Below are 18,281 nucleotides of genomic sequence, written 5' to 3'. Positions count from 1 at the left end.
AGCAGACCAGCCTTCCCTATTCTGGAGCAATACATTCCAGCCATATATAGCAGACAAGCCTTCCCTATTCTGGAGCAATACATATCTGCCATGGATAGCAGACCAGCCTACCCTATTCTGGAGCAATACATTTCCACCATGTAGAGCAGACCATCCTTCTCTATTGTGTAGCCATACATTTCCACCATGTATAGAAGACAAGCCTTCCCTATTCTGTAGTAATACATTCCAGTTGGGTATAGCAGACCAGCCTCCTCTATTCTGGAGCAATACAATCCAGCCAAGTATAGCAGACCAGCCTTCCCTATTCTAGAGCAATATATTCCAGACATGTATAGCAGACGAGCCTTCCCTATTGTGGAGCAGTACACTTCCGCCATGTTTACCAGATCAGCCTTCCTTATTCTGGAGTAAAACATTTCCACCATGTATAGCAGACCCGCCATCCCTATTCTGTAGCAATACATTTCCACCATGTATAGAAGACCAGCCTTCCCTATTCTGGAGCAATACATTCCAGCCGTGTATAGGAGACCAGCCTTCCCTATTCTGTAGCAATACATTCCAGCCGTGTATAGCAGACCAGCCTTCACTATTCTGGAGCAATATATCTCGGCCATGTATAGCAGACCAGCCTTACCTATTCTGGAGCAATACATTTCCGCCATGTATAGAAGACCAGCCTTCCATATTCTGGAGCAATACATTTGCGCCGTGTATACAAGACCAGCCTTCCTTATTCTGGAGCAATACATTCCAGCCATGTGTAGCAGACCAGCCTTCCCTATTCTGGAACAATACATTTCTGCCATGTATAGCAGACCAGCCTTCCCTAATCTGGAGCAATACATTTAAGCTGTGTATAGCAGACCAGCTGCCCCTATTCTGGAGCAATACCTTTCTGCCATGTAAAGCAGACCTACATTCCCTATTCTGGAGCAATACATTTCTGCCATGTAAGGCAGACCAGCCTTCCCTATCCTGGAGCAATACATTTCCACCATGTATAGAAGACCAGCCTTCCATATTCTGGAGAAATATATTTCCACCATGTAAAGCAGACCAGTCTTCACTATTCTGGAGCAATACATTTCCGCCGTGTATAGCAAACCAGCCTTCCCTATTCTCGAGCAATATATTTCCGCCATGTATAGCAGACCAGCCTTCCCTATTCTGGAGCAATACATTTCCCCAATGTATAGAAGACCAGCCTTCCCTATTCTGGAGCAATTCATTTGCGACGTGTATAGAAGACAAGCCTTCCCTATATTGGAGCAATACAATCCAGCCATGTATAGCAGACCAGACTTCCCTATTCTGGAACAACACATTTCTGCCATGTATAGCAGACCATCCTTCCCTAATCTGGAGCAATACATTTTCTCTGTGTAAAGCAGACCAGCCTTCCCTAATCTGGAGCAATACATTTACGCTGTGTATAGCAAACCAGCTGCCCCTATTCTGGAGCAATACATTTCTGCCATGTAAAGCAGACCAGCCTTCCCTATTCTGGAGCAATACATTTCTGCCATGTAAAGCAGACCAGCCTTCCCTATTCTGGAGCAATACATTTCCACCATGTATAGAAGACCAGCCTTCCATATTCTGGAGAAATATATTTGCGCCGTGTATACAAGACCAGCCTTCCCTATTCTGGAGCAATACATTCCAGCCATGTGTAGCAGACCAGCCTTCCCTATTCTGGAACAATACATTTCTGCCATGTATAGCAGACCAGCCTTCCCTAATCTGGAGCAATACATTTACGCTGTGTATAGCAGACCAGCTGCCCCTATTCTAGAGCAATACCTTTCTGCCATGTAAAGCAGACCTGCATTCCCTATTCTGGAGCAATACATTTCTGCCATGTAATGCAGACCAGCCTTCCCTATCCTGGAGCAATACATTTCCACCATGTATAGAAGACCAGCCTTCCATATTCTGGAGAAATATATTTCCACCATGTAAAGCAGACCAGTCTTCACTATTCTGGAGCAATACATTTCCGCCGTGTATAGCAAACCAGCCTTCCCTATTCTGGAGCAATATATTTCCGCCATGTATAGCAGACCAGCCTTCCCTATTCTGGAGCAATACATTTCCCCAATGTATAGAAGACCAGCCTTCCCTATTCTGGAGCAATTCATTTGCGACGTGTATAGAAGACAAGCCTTCCCTATATTGGAGCAATACAATCCAGCCATGTATAGCAGACCAGACTTCCCTATTCTGGAACAACACATTTCTGCCATGTATAGCAGACCATCCTTCCCTAATCTGGAGCAATACATTTTCTCTGTGTAAAGCAGACCAGCCTTCCCTAATCTGGAGCAATACATTTACGCTGTGTATAGCAAACCAGCTGCCCCTATTCTGGAGCAATACATTTCTGCCATGTAAAGCAGACCAGCCTTCCCTATTCTGGAGCAATACATTTCTGCCATGTAAAGCAGACCAGCCTTCCATATTCTGGAGAAATATATTTCCACCATGTAAAGCAGACCAGCCTTCCCTATTCTGGAGCAATACATTTCCACCGTATATAGCAGACCAACCTTCTCTATTTTGGAGCAGTACATTTCTGCCATGTATAGCAGATCAGCCTTCCCTATTCTGGAGCAATACATTTCCGCCGTGTATAGCAGACCAGATTTCCCTATTCTGGAGCAATACATTTCCACCATGTATAGAAGACCAGCTTTTCCTGTACTGGAGCAATACATTCCAGGCGTGTATAGCAGACCAGCATTCACTATTCTGGAGCAATATAATTCCGCCATGTATAGCAGACCAGCCTTCCCTATTCTGGAGCAATACATTTCCGCCATGAATAGAATACCAGCCTTGCCTATTCTGGATCAAAGATTTCCACCGAGTATAGAAGACCAGCATTCCCTATTCTGGAGCAATACATTTCCGCCATGTATAGCAGACCAGCCTTCCCTATTCTGGAGCAATATATTTCTGTCATGTAAAGCAGACCAGACTTCCCTATTCTGGAGCAATACATTTCTGCCATGTATAGAAAACCAGTCTTCCCTATTCTGGAGCAATACATTTCCGCCATGTATAGCAGACCAGCCTTCATTATTCTGGAGCTATATATTTCCACCATGTATAACAGACCAGCCTTCCCTATTCTGGAGCAATATATTTTCACCATGTATAGTAGATCTGCCTTCTCTATTCTGGAGCAATACATTTCTGCCATGTATAGCAGACCAGCCTTACCTATTCTGGAGCAATACATTTCCGCTGTGTATAGCAGAACAGCCGTGCCTATTCTGGAGCAATATAATTCCGCCATGTATAGCAGACCAGCCTTCCTTATTCTGGAGCAATGCATTCCAGCCGTGTATAGCAGACCAGCCTTCACTATTCTGGAGCAATATATCTCGGCCATGTATAGCAGACCAGCCTTCCCTATTCTGGAGCAATACATTTCCGCCATGTATAGAAGACCAGCCTTCCATATTCTGGAGCAATACATTTGCGCCATGTATACAAGACCAGCCTTCCCTATTCTGGAGCAATACATTCCAGCCATGTGTAGCAGACCAGCCTTCCCTATTCTGGAACAATACATTTCTGCCATATATAGCAGACCAGCCTTCCCTAATCTGGAGCAATACATTTACGCTGTGTATAGCAGACCAGCTGTCCCTATTCTGGAGCAATACTTTTCTGCCATGGAAAGCAGACCTGCCTTTCCTAATCTGGAGCAATACATTTCTGCCATGTAAGGCAGACCAGCCTTCCCTATCCTGGAGCAATACATTTCCACCATGTATAGAAGACCAGCCTTCCATATTCTGGAGAAATATATTTCCACCATGTAAAGCAGACCAGTCTTCGCTGTTCTGGAGCAATACATTTCCACCATTTATAGCAGACCAGACTTCACTATTTTGGAGCAATACATCTCCGCCGTGTATAGCAGACCAGCCTTCCCTATTCTGGAGCAATATATTTCCGCCATGCATAGCAGACCAGCCTTCCCTATTCTGGAGTAATACATTTCCCCCATGTATAGAAGACCAGCCTTCCCTTTTCTGGAGCAATACAATCCAGCCATATATAGCAGACCAGCCTTCCCTATTCTGGAACAACACATTTCTGTCATGTATAGCAGACCATCCTTCCCTAATCTGGAGCAATACATTTACGCTGTGTAAAGCAGACCAGCCTTCCATTATCTGGAGTAATACATTTACGTTGTGTATAGCAGACCAGCTGCCCCTATTCTGGAGCAATACATTTCTGCCATGTATAGCAGACCAGCCTTCCCTTTTCTGGAGCAATACAATTCTGCCATGTAAAGCAGAACAGCCTTCCCTATTCTGGAGCAATGCATTTCCACGATGTATAGAAGACCAGCCTTCCATATTCTGGAGAAATATATTTCCACCATGTAAAGCAGACCAGCCTTCCCTATTCTGGAGCAATACATTTCCACCATATATAGCAGACCAACCTTCTCTATTTTGGAGCAGTACATTTCCGCCGTGTATAGAAGACCAGCCTTCCCTATTATGGAGCAATATATTTCCACCATGTATAGCATATCAGCCTTCCGTATTCTGGAGCAATACATTCCAGCATTGTAAAGCAGACCAGCCTTCCCTATTCTGGAGCAATACATTTCCACCATATATAGCAGACCAACCTTCTCTATTTTGGAGAAGTACATTTCCGCCATGTATAGAAGACCAGCCTTCCCTATTCTGGAGCAATACTTTTCCGCCGTGTATAGCAGACCAGCCTTCCCTATTCTGGAGCAATACATTTCCACCATGTATAGAAGACCAGCTTTTCCTGTACTGGAGCAATACATTCCAGCCGTGTATAGCAGACCAGCCTTCCCTATTCTGGAGCAATATAATTCCGCCATGTATAGCAGACCAGCCTTCCCTAATCTGGAGCAATACATTTGCGCCATGAATAGAATACCAGCCTTGCCTATTCTGGTGCAATACATTTCCACCGAGTATAGAAGACCAGCCTTCCCTATTCTGGAGCAATACATTTCCGCCATGTATAGCAGACCAGCCTTCACTATTCTGGAGCAATACATTTCCGCCATGCATAGAAGACCAGCCTTCCCTATTCTGGAGCAATATATTTCTGTCATGTAAAGCAGACCAGACTTCCCTATTCTGGAGCAATACATTTCTGCCATGTATAGAAAACCAGTCTTCATTATTCTGGAGCTATATATTTCCACCATGTAAAGCAGACCAGCCTTCCCTATTCTGGAGCAACACATTTCCGCCATGCATAGAAGACCAGCCTTCCCTATTCTGGAGCAATATATTTCTGTCATGTAAAGCAGACCAGACTTCCCTATTCTGGAGCAATACATTTCCGCCATGTATAGCAGACCAGCCTTCATTATTCTGGAGCTATATATTTCCATCATGTATAACAGACCAGCCTTCCCTATTCTGGAGCAATACATTTCCGCCATGTATAGCAGACCAGCCTTCCCTATTCTGCAACAATACATTTTCACCATGTATAGCAGACCAGCCTTCTCTATTCTGGAGCAATACATTTCTACCGTGTATAACAGACCAGCCTTACCTATTCTGGAGCAATACATTTCCGCTGTGTATAGCAGACCAGCCGTCCCTATTCTGGAGCAATACATTTCTGACATGTAAAGCAGACCAGCAGTCCCTATTCTGGAGCAATACATTTCTGCCATGTAGAGAAGAACAGTCTTCTCTATTCTGGAGCAATACATTTCCGCCTTGTATAGCAGACCAGCCTACCCTATTCTGGAGCTATTCATTTCCACCATGTATAGCAGACCAGCCTTCCCTATTCTGGTGCAATACATTTCCGCCATGTATAGCAGACCAGCCTTCCCTATTCTGCAGCAATACATTTCCGCCATGTATAGCAGACCAGCCTTCCCTATTCTGGAGCAAAACATTCCAGCCATGTATAGCAGACCAGCCTTCCCTATTCTGGAGCAATACATTTCCGCCATGTATAGCAGACCAGCCTTCCCTATTCTGGAGCAAAACATTCCAGCCATGTGTAGCAGACCAGCCTTCCCTATTTTGGAACAATACATTTCCTCCATTTATAGCAGACCTGTCTTCCCTATCCTGGAGCATTACATTTCCGCCGTGTATAGCAAACCAGCCTTCCCTATTCTGGAGCAATACATTTCCTCCATGTATAGCAGACCAGCCTTTGCTATTCTGGAGCAATACATTTCCACCATGTATAGTAGACCAGCCTTCCCTATTCTGGAGCAATACATTTCTGCCATGTATAGCAGACCAGCCTTCCCTATTTTCGAGCAATACATTTCCGCCATGTATAGCAGACCAGCCTTCCATATTCTGTAGCAATACATTTCCGCCGTGTATGGCAGACCAGCCTTCCCTATTCTGTAGCAATATATTTCCGCCGAGTATAGCAGACCAGGCTTCCCTATTCTGGAGCAATACATTTCCGCCGTGTATAGCAGACCAGCCTTCCCTATTCTGTAGCAATATATTTCCGCCATGTAGCAGACAAGCCTTCCATATTCTGGAGCAATACATTCCAGCCGTGTATAGAGGACCAGCCTTCCCTATTCTAGAGCAATGTATTCCAGCCATGTATAGCAGACCAGCTTTCCATAATGTGGAGCAATACATTTCTACTGTGTATAGCAGACCAGCCTTCCCTATTCTGGAGCAATGTATTCCAGCTATGTATAGCAGACCAGTCTTCCTTATTCTGGAGCACTATATTCCAGACATGTATAGCAGACCAGCCTTCCCTATGCTGGGCACTACATTTCCGCGGTGTATAGCAGACCAGCCTTCCCTATTCTGTAGCAATATATTCTAGCTGTGTATAGAAGACCAGCCTTCCCTATTCTGGAGCAATACATAACCGCCGTGTATAGCAGACCCGCCTTCCCTATTCTGGAGCAATATATTCTAGCCGTGTATAGAGGACAAGCCTTCCCTCTTCTGGAGCAATACACTTCCGCCGTGTATAGCAGACCAGCATTCCCTATTCTGGAGCAATACATATCTGCCATGGATAGCAGACCAGCCTACCCTCTTCTTGAGCAATATATTTACGTTGTGTATAGCAGACCAGCTGTCACTATTCTGGAGCAATACATTTCTGCCATGTAAAGCAGACCAGCCTTCCCTGTTCTGGAGCAGTACATTTCTGCCATGTAAAGCATACCAGCCATCCCTATTCTGGAGCAATACCTTTCCACCATGTATAGAAGACCAGCCTTCCCTATTCTTGAAAAATATATTTCCACCATGTAAAGCAGATCAGCCTTCCCTATTCTGAAGCAATACATTTCCAACATGTATAGCAGACCATCCTTCTCTATTCTGTAGCCATACATTTCCACCATGTATAGCAGACAAGACTTCCCTATTCTGGAGCAATGCATTCCAGCCGAGTATAGCAGACCAGCCTTTCCTATTCTAGAGCAATATATTCCAGACATGTATAGCAGACCAGCCTTCCCTATTGTGGAGCAATACATTTCCGCCGTGTTTAGCAGACCAGCCTTCCTTATTCTGGAGCAAAACATTTCCACCATGTATAGAAGACCAGCTTTCCCTATTCTGGAGTAATACATTCCAGCCGTGTATAGCAGACCAGCCTTCCCTATTCTGTAGCAATACATTTCCACCATATATAGAAGACCCGCCTTCCCTATTCTGGAGTAATACATTCCAGCCGTGTATAGCAGACCAGCCTTCGCTATTCTGGAGCAATATAACTCGGCCATGTATAGCAGACCAGCCTTCCCTATTCTGGAGACAAACATTTCCGCCATGTATAGAAGACCAGCCTTCCCTATTCTGGAGCAATACATTTGCGCCGTGTATAGAAGACCAGCCTTCCCTATTCTGGAGCAATACATTCCAGCCATGTATAGCAGACCAGCCTTCCCTTTTCTGGAACAATACATTTCTGCCATGTATAGCAGACCAGCCTTCTCTATCCTGGAGCAATACATTTCCACCATGTATAGAAGACCAGCCTTCCATATTCGGGAGAAATGTATTTCCACCAGATAAAGCAGACCAGTTTTCCCTATTCTGGAGCAATACATTTCCACCATGTATAGCAGACCAGCCTTCCCTATTCTGGAGCAATACATTTCCACCGTGTATAGCAGACCAGCCTTCCCTATTCTGGAGCAATATATTTCCGCAATGTATAGCAGACCAGCCTTCCCTATTCTGGAGCAATACATTTCCGCCATGTATAGAAGACCAGCCTTCCCTATTCTGGAACAATTCATTTGCGCCGTGTATAGAAGACCAGCCTTCCCTATTCTGGAGCAATACAATCCAGCCATGTACAGCAGACCAGCCTTCCCTATTCTGGAACAATACATTTCTGCCATGTATATCAGACCAGCCTTCCCTAATCTGGAGCAATACATTTACACTGTGTATAGCAGAACAGCTGCCCCTATTCTGGAGCAATACATTTCCAACATGTATAGAAGACCAGCCTTCCCTATTCTGGAGCAATACATTTCCGCCATGAATAGAATACCAGCCTTGCCTATTCTGGAGCAATATATTTCCACCGAGTATAGAAGACCAGCCTTCCCTATTCTGGAGCAATACATTTCCGCCATGTATAGCAGACCAGCCTTCCCTATTCTGGAGCAATACATTTCCGCGATGCATAGAAGACCAGCCTTCCCTATTCGGGAGCAATATATTTCTGTCATGTAAAGCAGACCAGCCTTCCCTATTCTGGAGCAATACATTTCTGCCATGTATAGAAAACCAGTCTTCATTATTCTGGAGCTATATATTTCCACCATGTATAGCAGACCAGCCTTCCCTATTCTGGAGCAATACATTTCCGCCATGCATAGAAGACCAGCCTTCCCTGTTCTGGAGCAATATATTTCTGTCATGTAAAGCAGACCAGACTTCCCTATTCTGGCGCAATACATTTCCGCCATGTATAGCAGACCAGCCTTCATTATTCTGGAGCTATATATTTCCACCATGTATAACAGACCAGCCTTCCCTATTCTGGAGCAATACATTTCCGCCATGTAGAGCAGACCAGCCTTCCCTATTCTGCAACAATACATTTTCACCATGTATAGCAGAACAGCCTTACCTATTCTGGAGCAATACATTTCTGACATGTAAAGCAGACCAGCAGTCCCTATTCTGGAGCAATACATTTCTGCCATGTAGAGAAGAACAGTCTTCTCTATTCTGGAGCAATACATTTCCGCCTTGTATAGCAGACCAGCCTACCCTATTCTGGAGCTATTCATTTCCACCATGTATAGCAGACCAGCCTTCCCTATTCTGGTGCAATACATTTCCGCCATGTATAGCAGACCAGCCTTCCCTATTCTGCAGCAATACATTTCCGCCATGTATAGCAGACCAGCCTTCCCTATTCTGGAGAAAAACATTCCAGCCATGTATAGCAGACCAGCCTTCCCTATTTTGGAGCAATACATTTCCTCCATTTATAGCAGACCTGTCTTCCCTATCCTGGAGCATTACATTTCCGCCGTGTATAGCAGACCAGCCTTCCCTATTCTGGAGCAATACATTTCCGCCATGTATAGCAGACCAGCCTTCCCTTTTCTGGAGCTATACATTTCCAGTAGGTATAGCAGACCAGCCTTCCCTATTTTCGAGCAATACATTTCCGCCATGTATAGCAGACCCGCCTTCCATATTCTGTAGCAATATATTTCCGCCGAGTATAGCAGACCAGGCTTCCCAATTCTGGAGCAATACATTTCCGCCGTGTATAGCAGACCAGCCTTCCCTATTCTGTAGCAATATATTTCCGCCATGTAGCAGACAAGCCTTCCATATTCTGGAGCAATACATTCCAGCCGTGTATAGTGGAACAGCCTTCCCTATTCTGGAGCAATGTATTCCAGCCATGTATAGCAGACCAGCTTTCCATAATGTGGAGCAATACATTTCTACCGTGTATAGCAGACCAGCCTTCCCTATTCTGGAGCAATGTATTCCAGCTATGTATAGCAGACCAGTCTTCCCTATTCTGGAGCACTATATTCCAGACGTGTATAGCAGACCAGCCTTCCCTATACTGGGCACTACATTTCCGCGGTGTATAGCAGGCCAGCCTTCCTTATTCTGTAGCAATATATTCTAGCTGTGTATAGAAGACCAGCCTTCCCTATTCTGGAGCAATACATAACCGACGTGTATAGCAGACCCGCCTTCCCTATTCTGGAGCAATATATTCTAGCCGTGTATAGAGGACAAGCCTTCCCTCTTCTGGAGCAATACATTTCCGCCGTGTATAGCAGACCAGCATTCCCTATTCTGGAGCAATACATATCTGCCATGGATAGCAGACCAGCCTACCCTATTCTGGAGCAATATATTTACGCTGTGTATAGCAGACCAGCTGTCCCTATTCTGGAGCAATACATTTCTGCCATGTAAAGCAGACCAGCCTTCCCTGTTCTGGAGCAGTACATTTCTGCCATGTAAAGCATACCAGACATCCCTATTCTGGAGCAATACCTTTCCACCATGTATAGAAGACCAGCCTTCCCTATTCTTGAGAAATATATTTCCACCATGTAAAGCAGATCAGCCTTCCCTATTCTGGAGCAATACATTTCCAACATGTATAGCAGACCATCCTTCTCTATTCTGTAGCCATACATTTCCACCATGTATAGCAGACAAGACTTCCCTATTCTGGAGCAATGCATTCCAGCCGAGTATAGCAGACCAGCCTTTCCTATTCTAGAGCAATATATTCCAGACTTGTATAGCAGACCAGCCTTACCTATTGTGGAGCAATACATTTCCGCCGTGTTTAGCAGACCAGCCTTCCTTATTCTGGAGCAAAATATTTCCACCATGTATAGAAGACCAGCTTTCCCTATTCTGGAGTAATACATTTCAGCCGCGTATAGCAGACCAGCCTTCCCTATTCTGGAGCAATACATTTCCACCATGTATAGAAGACCAGCCTTCCCTATTCTGGAGTAATACATTCCAGCCGTGTATAGCAGACCAGCCTTCGCTATTCTGGAGCAATATAACTCGGCCATGTATAGCAGACCAGCCTTCCCTATTCTGGAGCCAAACATTTCCGCCATGTATAGAAGACCAGCCTTCCCTATTCTGGAGCAATACATTTGCGCCGTGTATAGAAGACCAGCCTTCCCTATTCTGGAGCAATACATTCCAGCCATGTATAGCAGACCAGCCTTCCCTTTTCTGGAACAATACAGTTCTGCCATGTATAGCAGACCAGCCTTCCCTAATCTGGAGCAATACATTTACGCTGTGTATAGCAGACAAGCTGTTCCTCTTCTGGAGCAATATCTTTCTGCCATGTAAAGCAGACCTGCCTTCCCTAGTCTGGAGCAATACATTTCTGCCATGTAAAGCAGACCAGCCTTCTCTATCCTGGAGCAATACATTTCCACCATGTATAGAAGACCAGCCTTCCATATTCTGGAGAAATGTATTTCCACCAGGTAAAGCAGACCAGTTTTCCCTATTCTGGAGCAATACATTTCCACCGTGTATAGCAGACCATCCTTCCCTATTCTGGAGCAATATATTTCCGCCATGTATAGCAGACTAGCCTTCCCTATTCTGGAGCAATACATTTCCGCCATGTATAGAAGAACAGCCTTCCCTATTCTGGAAAAATTCATTTGCGCCGTGTATAGAAGACCAGCCTTCCCTATTCTGGAGCAATACAATCCAGCCATGTACAGCAGACCAGCCTTCCCTATTCTGGAACAATACATTTCTGCCATGTATATCAGACCAGCCTTCCCTATTCTGGAGCAGTACATTTACGCTCTGTATAGCAGACCAGCCTTCCCTAATCTGGAGCAATACATTTACGCTCTGTATAGCAGAACAGCTGCCCCTATTCTGGACAATACATTTCTGCCATGTAAAGCAGACCAGCCTTCCCTATTCTGGAGCAATACATTTCTGCCATGTAAAGCAGACCAGCCTTCTCTATTCTGGAGCAATACATTTCCAACATGTATAGAAGACCAGCCTTCTATATTCTGGAGAAATATATTTCCACCATGCAAAGCAGACCAGCCTTCCCTATTCTGGAGCAATACATTTCCACCATGTATAGCAGACCAACCTTCTCTATTCTGGAGCAGTACATTTCCACCATGTATAGAAGACCAGCCTTCCCTATTCTGGAGCAATATATTTCCACCATGTATAGCAGATCAGCCTTCCCTACACTGGAGCAATACATTCCAGCCGTGTATAGCAGACCAGCCTTCTCTATTCTGGAGCAATATATTCCAGCAGTGTAAAGCAGACCAGCCTTCCCTATTCTAGAGCAATATATTCCAGACGTGTATAGCAGACCAGCCTTCCATATTCTGGAGCAATACCTTTCCGCCGTGTATAGCAGACCAGCCTTCCCTATTCTGGAGCAATACCATTCCACCATGTATAGAAGACCAGCCTTTCCTGTACTGGAGCAATACACTCCAGCCGTGCATAGCAGACCAGCCATCCCTATTCTGGAGCAATATAATTCTGCCATTTACAGGAGAAGAGCCTTCCCTATTCTGGAGCAATACATTTCCGCCAGGTATAGAAGACCAGCCTCCCCTATTCTGGAGCAATATATTTCCGCCGAGTATAGAAGACCAGCCTTCCCTATTCTGGAGCAATACATTTCCGCCATGTATAGCAGACCAGCCTTCCCTATTCTGTAGCAATTCATTTCCGCCATGCATAGAAGACCAGCCTTCTCTATTCTGGAGCAATACATTTCTGCCGTGTATAGAAGACCAGCCTTCCCTATTCTGGAGCAATATATTTCTGTCATGTATAGAAAACCAGCCTTCCCTATTCTGGAGCAATACAATTCCGCCTTGTATAGCAGACCAGCCTTCATTATTCTGGAGCTATACATTTCCACCATGTATAGCAGACCAGCCTTCCCTATTCTGGAGCAATACATTTCCGCCATGTATAGCAGACCAGACTTCCCTATTCTGCAACAATACATTTTCACCATGTATAGCAGATCAGCCTTCCCTATTCTGGAGCAATACATTTCTGCCATGTATAGCAGACCAGCCTTACCTATTCTGGAGCAATACATTTCCGCTGTGTATAGCAGACCAGCCGTCCCTATTCTGGAGCAATACAATTCTGCCGTGTAAAGCAGACCAGCCTTCCCTATTCTGGGGAAATACATTTCTGCCATGTAAAGGAGACCAGTCTTCTCTATTCTGGAGCAATACATTTCTGCCATGTATAGAATACCAGCTTTCCGTATTCTGGAGCAACATATTTATGCCATGTAAAGCAGACCAGCCTTCCCTATTCTGGAGCAATACATTTCTGCCATGTATAGAAAACCAGCCTTTCCTATTCTGGAGCAATACATTTCCGCCTTGTATAGAAGACCAGCCTACCCTATTCTGGAGCTATTCATTTCCACCATGTATAGCAGACCAGCCTTCCCTATTCTGGTGCAATACATTTCCGCCATGTATAGCAGACCAGCCTTCCCTATTCTGCAGCAATACATTTCCGCCATGTATAGCAGACCAGCCTTGCCTATTCTGGAGCAAAACATTCCAGCCATATTTAGCAGACCAGCCTTCCCTATTCTGGAGCCATATATTTCCACCATGTATAGCAGACCAGCCTTCACTATTCTGGAGCAATATATTTCCGCCATGTATAGCAGACCAGCCTTCCCTATTCTGGAGCAATACATTTTCACCATGTATAGCAGACCAGCCTTCCCTGTTCTGGAGCAATACATTTCTGCCATGTAAAGCAGACCAGCCTTCCCTATTCTGGAGCAAAACATTTCTGTTATGTCTAAAAGACCAGCCTTCCCTAGTCTGGAGCAATACATTTCCTCCGTTTATAGTAGACCTGCTTTCCCTATTCTGGAGCAATATATTTCCGTCGTGTATAGCAGACCAGCCTTCCCTATTCTGGAGCAATACATTTCCGCCATGTAAAGCAGACCAGCCTTCCCTTTTCTGGAGCTATACATTTCCACTAGGTATAGCAGACCAGCCTTCCCTATTCTGGAGCAATACATTTCCGCCATGTATAGCAGACCAGCCTTCCCTATTATGGAGCAATATATTTCCGCCGTGCATAGCAGACCAGCCTTCCCTATTCTGGAGCAATACATTTCCGCCGTGTATAGCAGACCAGCATTCCCTATTCTGGAGCAATATATTTCCGCCATGTAGCAGACAAGTGTTCCCTATTCTGGAGCAATACATTCCAGCCGTGTATAGTTGACCAGCCTTTCCTATTCTGGAGCAATGTATTCCAGCCATGTATAGCAGACCAGCCTTCCATAATGTGGAGCAATACATTTCTGCCGAGTATAGCAGACCAGCCTTCCCTATTCTCGAGCAATGTATTCCAGCCATGTATAGCAGACCAGCCTTCTCTATTCTGGAGCAATATATTCCAGACATGTATAGCAGACCAGCCTTCCCTATACTGGGCACTACATTTCCGTTGTGTATAGCAGACCAGCCTTCCCTATTCTGGAACAAAACATTATCGCCGTGTATAGCAGACCCGCCTTCCCTTTTCTGGAGCAATATATTCTAGCCGTGTATAGAAGACCAGCCTTCACTATTCTGGAGCAATACATTTCCGCCGTGTATAGCAGACCAGAATTCCCTATTCTGGAGCAATACATTTCTGCCATGTATAGAAAACCAGCCTTCCCTATTCTGGAGCAATACATTTCCGCCTTGTATAGAAGACCAGCCCACCCTATTCTGGAGCTATTCATTTCCACCATGTATAGCAGACCAGCCTTCCCTATTCTGGTGCAATACATTTCCGCCATGTATAGCAGACCAGCCTTCCCTATTCTGCAGCAATACATTTCCGCCATGTATAGCAGACCAGCCTTGCCTATTCTGGAGCAAAACATTCCAGCCATATTTAGCAGACTAGCCTTCCCTATTCTGGAGCCATATATTTCCGCCATGTATAGCAGACCAGCCTTCACTATTCTGGAGCAATGTATTTCCGCCATGTATAGCAGACCAGCCTTACCTATTCTGGAGCAATACATTTACGCTGTGTATAGCAGACAATCTGTTCCTCTTCTGGAGCAATATCTTTCTGCCATGTAAAGCAGACCTGCCTTCCCTAGTCTGGAGCAATACATTTCTGCCATGTAAAGCAGACCAGCCTTCTCTATCCTGGAGCAATACATTTCCACCATGTATAGAAGACCAGCCTTCCATATTCTGGAGAAATGTATTTCCACCAGGTAAAGCAGACCAGTTTTCCCTATTCTGGAGCAATACATTTCCACCGTGTATAGCAGACCATCCTTCCCTATTCTGGAGCAATATATTTCCGCCATGTATAGCAGACTAGCCTTCCCTATTCTGGAGCAATACATTTCCGCCATGTATAGAAGAACAGCCTTCCCTATTCTGGAACAATTCATTTGCGCCGTGTATAGAAGACCAGCCTTCCCTATTCTGGAGCAATACAATCCAGCCATGTACAGCAGACCAGCCTTCCCTATTCTGGAACAATACATTTCTGCCATGTATATCAGACCAGCCTTCCCTATTCTGGAGCAGTACATTTACGCTCTGTATAGCAGACCAGCCTTCCCTAATCTGGAGCAATACATTTACGCTCTGTATAGCAGAACAGCTGCCCCTATTCTGGACAATACATTTCTGCCATGTAAAGCAGACCAGCCTTCCCTATTCTGGAGCAATACATTTCTGCCATGTAAAGCAGACCAGCCTTCTCTATTCTGGAGCAATACATTTCCAACATGTATAGAAGACCAGCCTTCTATATTTTGGAGAAATATATTTACACCATGCAAAGCAGACCAGCCTTGCCTCCTCTGGAGCAATACATTTCCACCATGTATAGCAGACCAACCTTCTCTATTCTGGAGCAGTACATTTCCACCATGTATAGAAGACCAGCCTTCCCTATTCTGGAGCAATATATTTCCACCATGTATGGCAGATCAGCCTTCCCTACACTGGAGCAATACATTCCAGCCGTGTATAGCAGACCAGCCTTCTCTATTCTGGAGCAATATATTCCAGCAGTGTAAAGCAGACCAGCCTTCCCTATTCTAGAGCAATATATTCCAGACGTGTATAGCAGACCAGCCTTCCATATTCTGGAGCAATACCTTTCCGCCGTGTATAGCAGACCAGCCTTCCCTATTCTGGAGCAATACAATTCCACCATGTATAGAAGACCAGCCTTTCCTGTACTGGAGCAATACACTCCAGCCGTGCATAGCAGACCAGCCATCCCTATTCTGGAGCAATATAATTCTGCCATTTACAGGAGACCAGCCTTCCCTATTCTGGAGCAATACATTTCCGCCAGGTATAGAAGACCAGCCTCCCCTATTCTGGAGCAATATATTTCCGCCGAGTATAGAAGACCAGCCTTCCCTATTCTGTAGCAATTCATTTCCGCCATGCATAGAAGACCAGCCTTCTCTATTCTGGAGCAATACATTTCTGCCGTGTATAGAAGACCAGCCTTCCCTATTCTGGAGCAATATATTTCTGTCATGTAAAGCAGACCAGCCTTCCCTATTCTGGAGCAATACATTTCTGCCATGTATAGAAAACCAGCCTTCCCTATTCTGGAGCAATACAATTCCGCCTTGTATAGCAGACCAGCCTTCATTATTCTGGAGCTATACATTTCCACCATGTATAGCAGACCAGCCTTCCCTATTCTGGAGCAATACATTTCCGCCATGTATAGCAGACCAGACTTCCCTATTCTGCAACAATACATTTTCACCATGTATAGCAGATCAGCCTTCCCTATTCTGGAGCAATACATTTCTGCCATGTATAGCAGACCAGCCTTACCTATTCTGGAGCAATACATTTCCGCTGTGTATAGCAGACCAGCCGTCCCTATTCTGGAGCAATACAATTCTGCCGTGTAAAGCAGACCAGCCTTCCCTATTCTGGGGAAATACATTTCTGCCATGTAAAGAAGACCAGTCTTCTCTATTCTGGAGCAATACATTTCTGCCATGTATAGAATACCAGCCTTCCGTATTCTGGAGCAACATATTTATGCCATGTAAAGCAGACCAGCCTTCCCTATTCTGGAGCAATACATTTCTGCCATGTATAGAAAACCAGCCTTTCCTATTCTGGAGCAATACATTTCCGCCTTGTATAGAAGACCAGCCTACCCTATTCTGGAGCTATTCATTTCCACCATGTATAGCAGACCAGCCTTCCCTATTCTGGTGCAATACATTTCCGCCATGTATAGCAGACCAGCCTTCCCTATTCTGCAGCAATACATTTCCGCCATGTATAGCAGACCAACCTTCCCTATTCTGGAGCAAAACATTCCAGCCATATTTAGCAGACCAGCCTTCCCTATTCTGGAGCCATATATTTCCACCATGTATAGCAGACCAGCCTTCACTATTCTGGAGCAATATATTTCCGCCATGTATAGCAGACCAGCCTTCCCTATTCTGGAGCAATACATTTTCACCATGTATAGCAGACCAGCCTTCCCTGTTCTGGAGCAATACATTTCTGCCATGTAAAGCAGACCAGCCTTCCCTATTCTGGAGCAAAACATTTCTGTTATGTCTAAAAGACCAGCCTTCCCTAGTCTGGAGCAATACATTTCCTCCGTTTATAGTAGACCTGCTTTCCCTATTCTGGAGCAATATATTTCCGTCGTGTATAGCAGACCAGCCTTCCCTATTCTGGAGCAATACATTTCCGCCATGTAAAGCAGACCAGCCTTCCCTTTTCTGGAGCTATACATTTCCACTAGGTATAGCAGACCAGCCTTCCCTATTCTGGAGCAATACATTTCCGCCATGTATAGCAGACCAGCCTTCCCTATTATGGAGCAATATATTTCCGCCGTGCATAGCAGACCAGCCTTCCCTATTCTGGAGCAATACATTTCCGCCGTGTATAGCAGACCAGCATTCCCTATTCTGGAGCAATATATTTCCGCCATGTAGCAGACAAGTGTTCCCTATTCTGGAGCAATACATTCCAGCCGTGTATAGTTGACCAGCCTTTCCTATTCTGGAGCAATGTATTCCAGCCATGTATAGCAGACCAGCCTTCCATAATGTGGAGCAATACATTTCTGCCGAGTATAGCAGACCAGCCTTCCCTATTCTCGAGCAATGAATTCCAGCCATGTATAGCAGACCAGCCTTCTCTATTCTGGAGCAATATATTCCAGACATGTATAGCAGAC

The sequence above is a fragment of the Phyllobates terribilis genome, unplaced genomic scaffold (assembly GCF_046119375.1).
Source record: "Phyllobates terribilis strain yellow unplaced genomic scaffold, ASM4611937v1 Scaffold_82__1_contigs__length_6685932, whole genome shotgun sequence".
NCBI lineage: Eukaryota > Metazoa > Chordata > Amphibia > Anura > Dendrobatidae > Phyllobates > Phyllobates terribilis.
Note: the sequence above shows the minus strand (reverse complement) of the source record.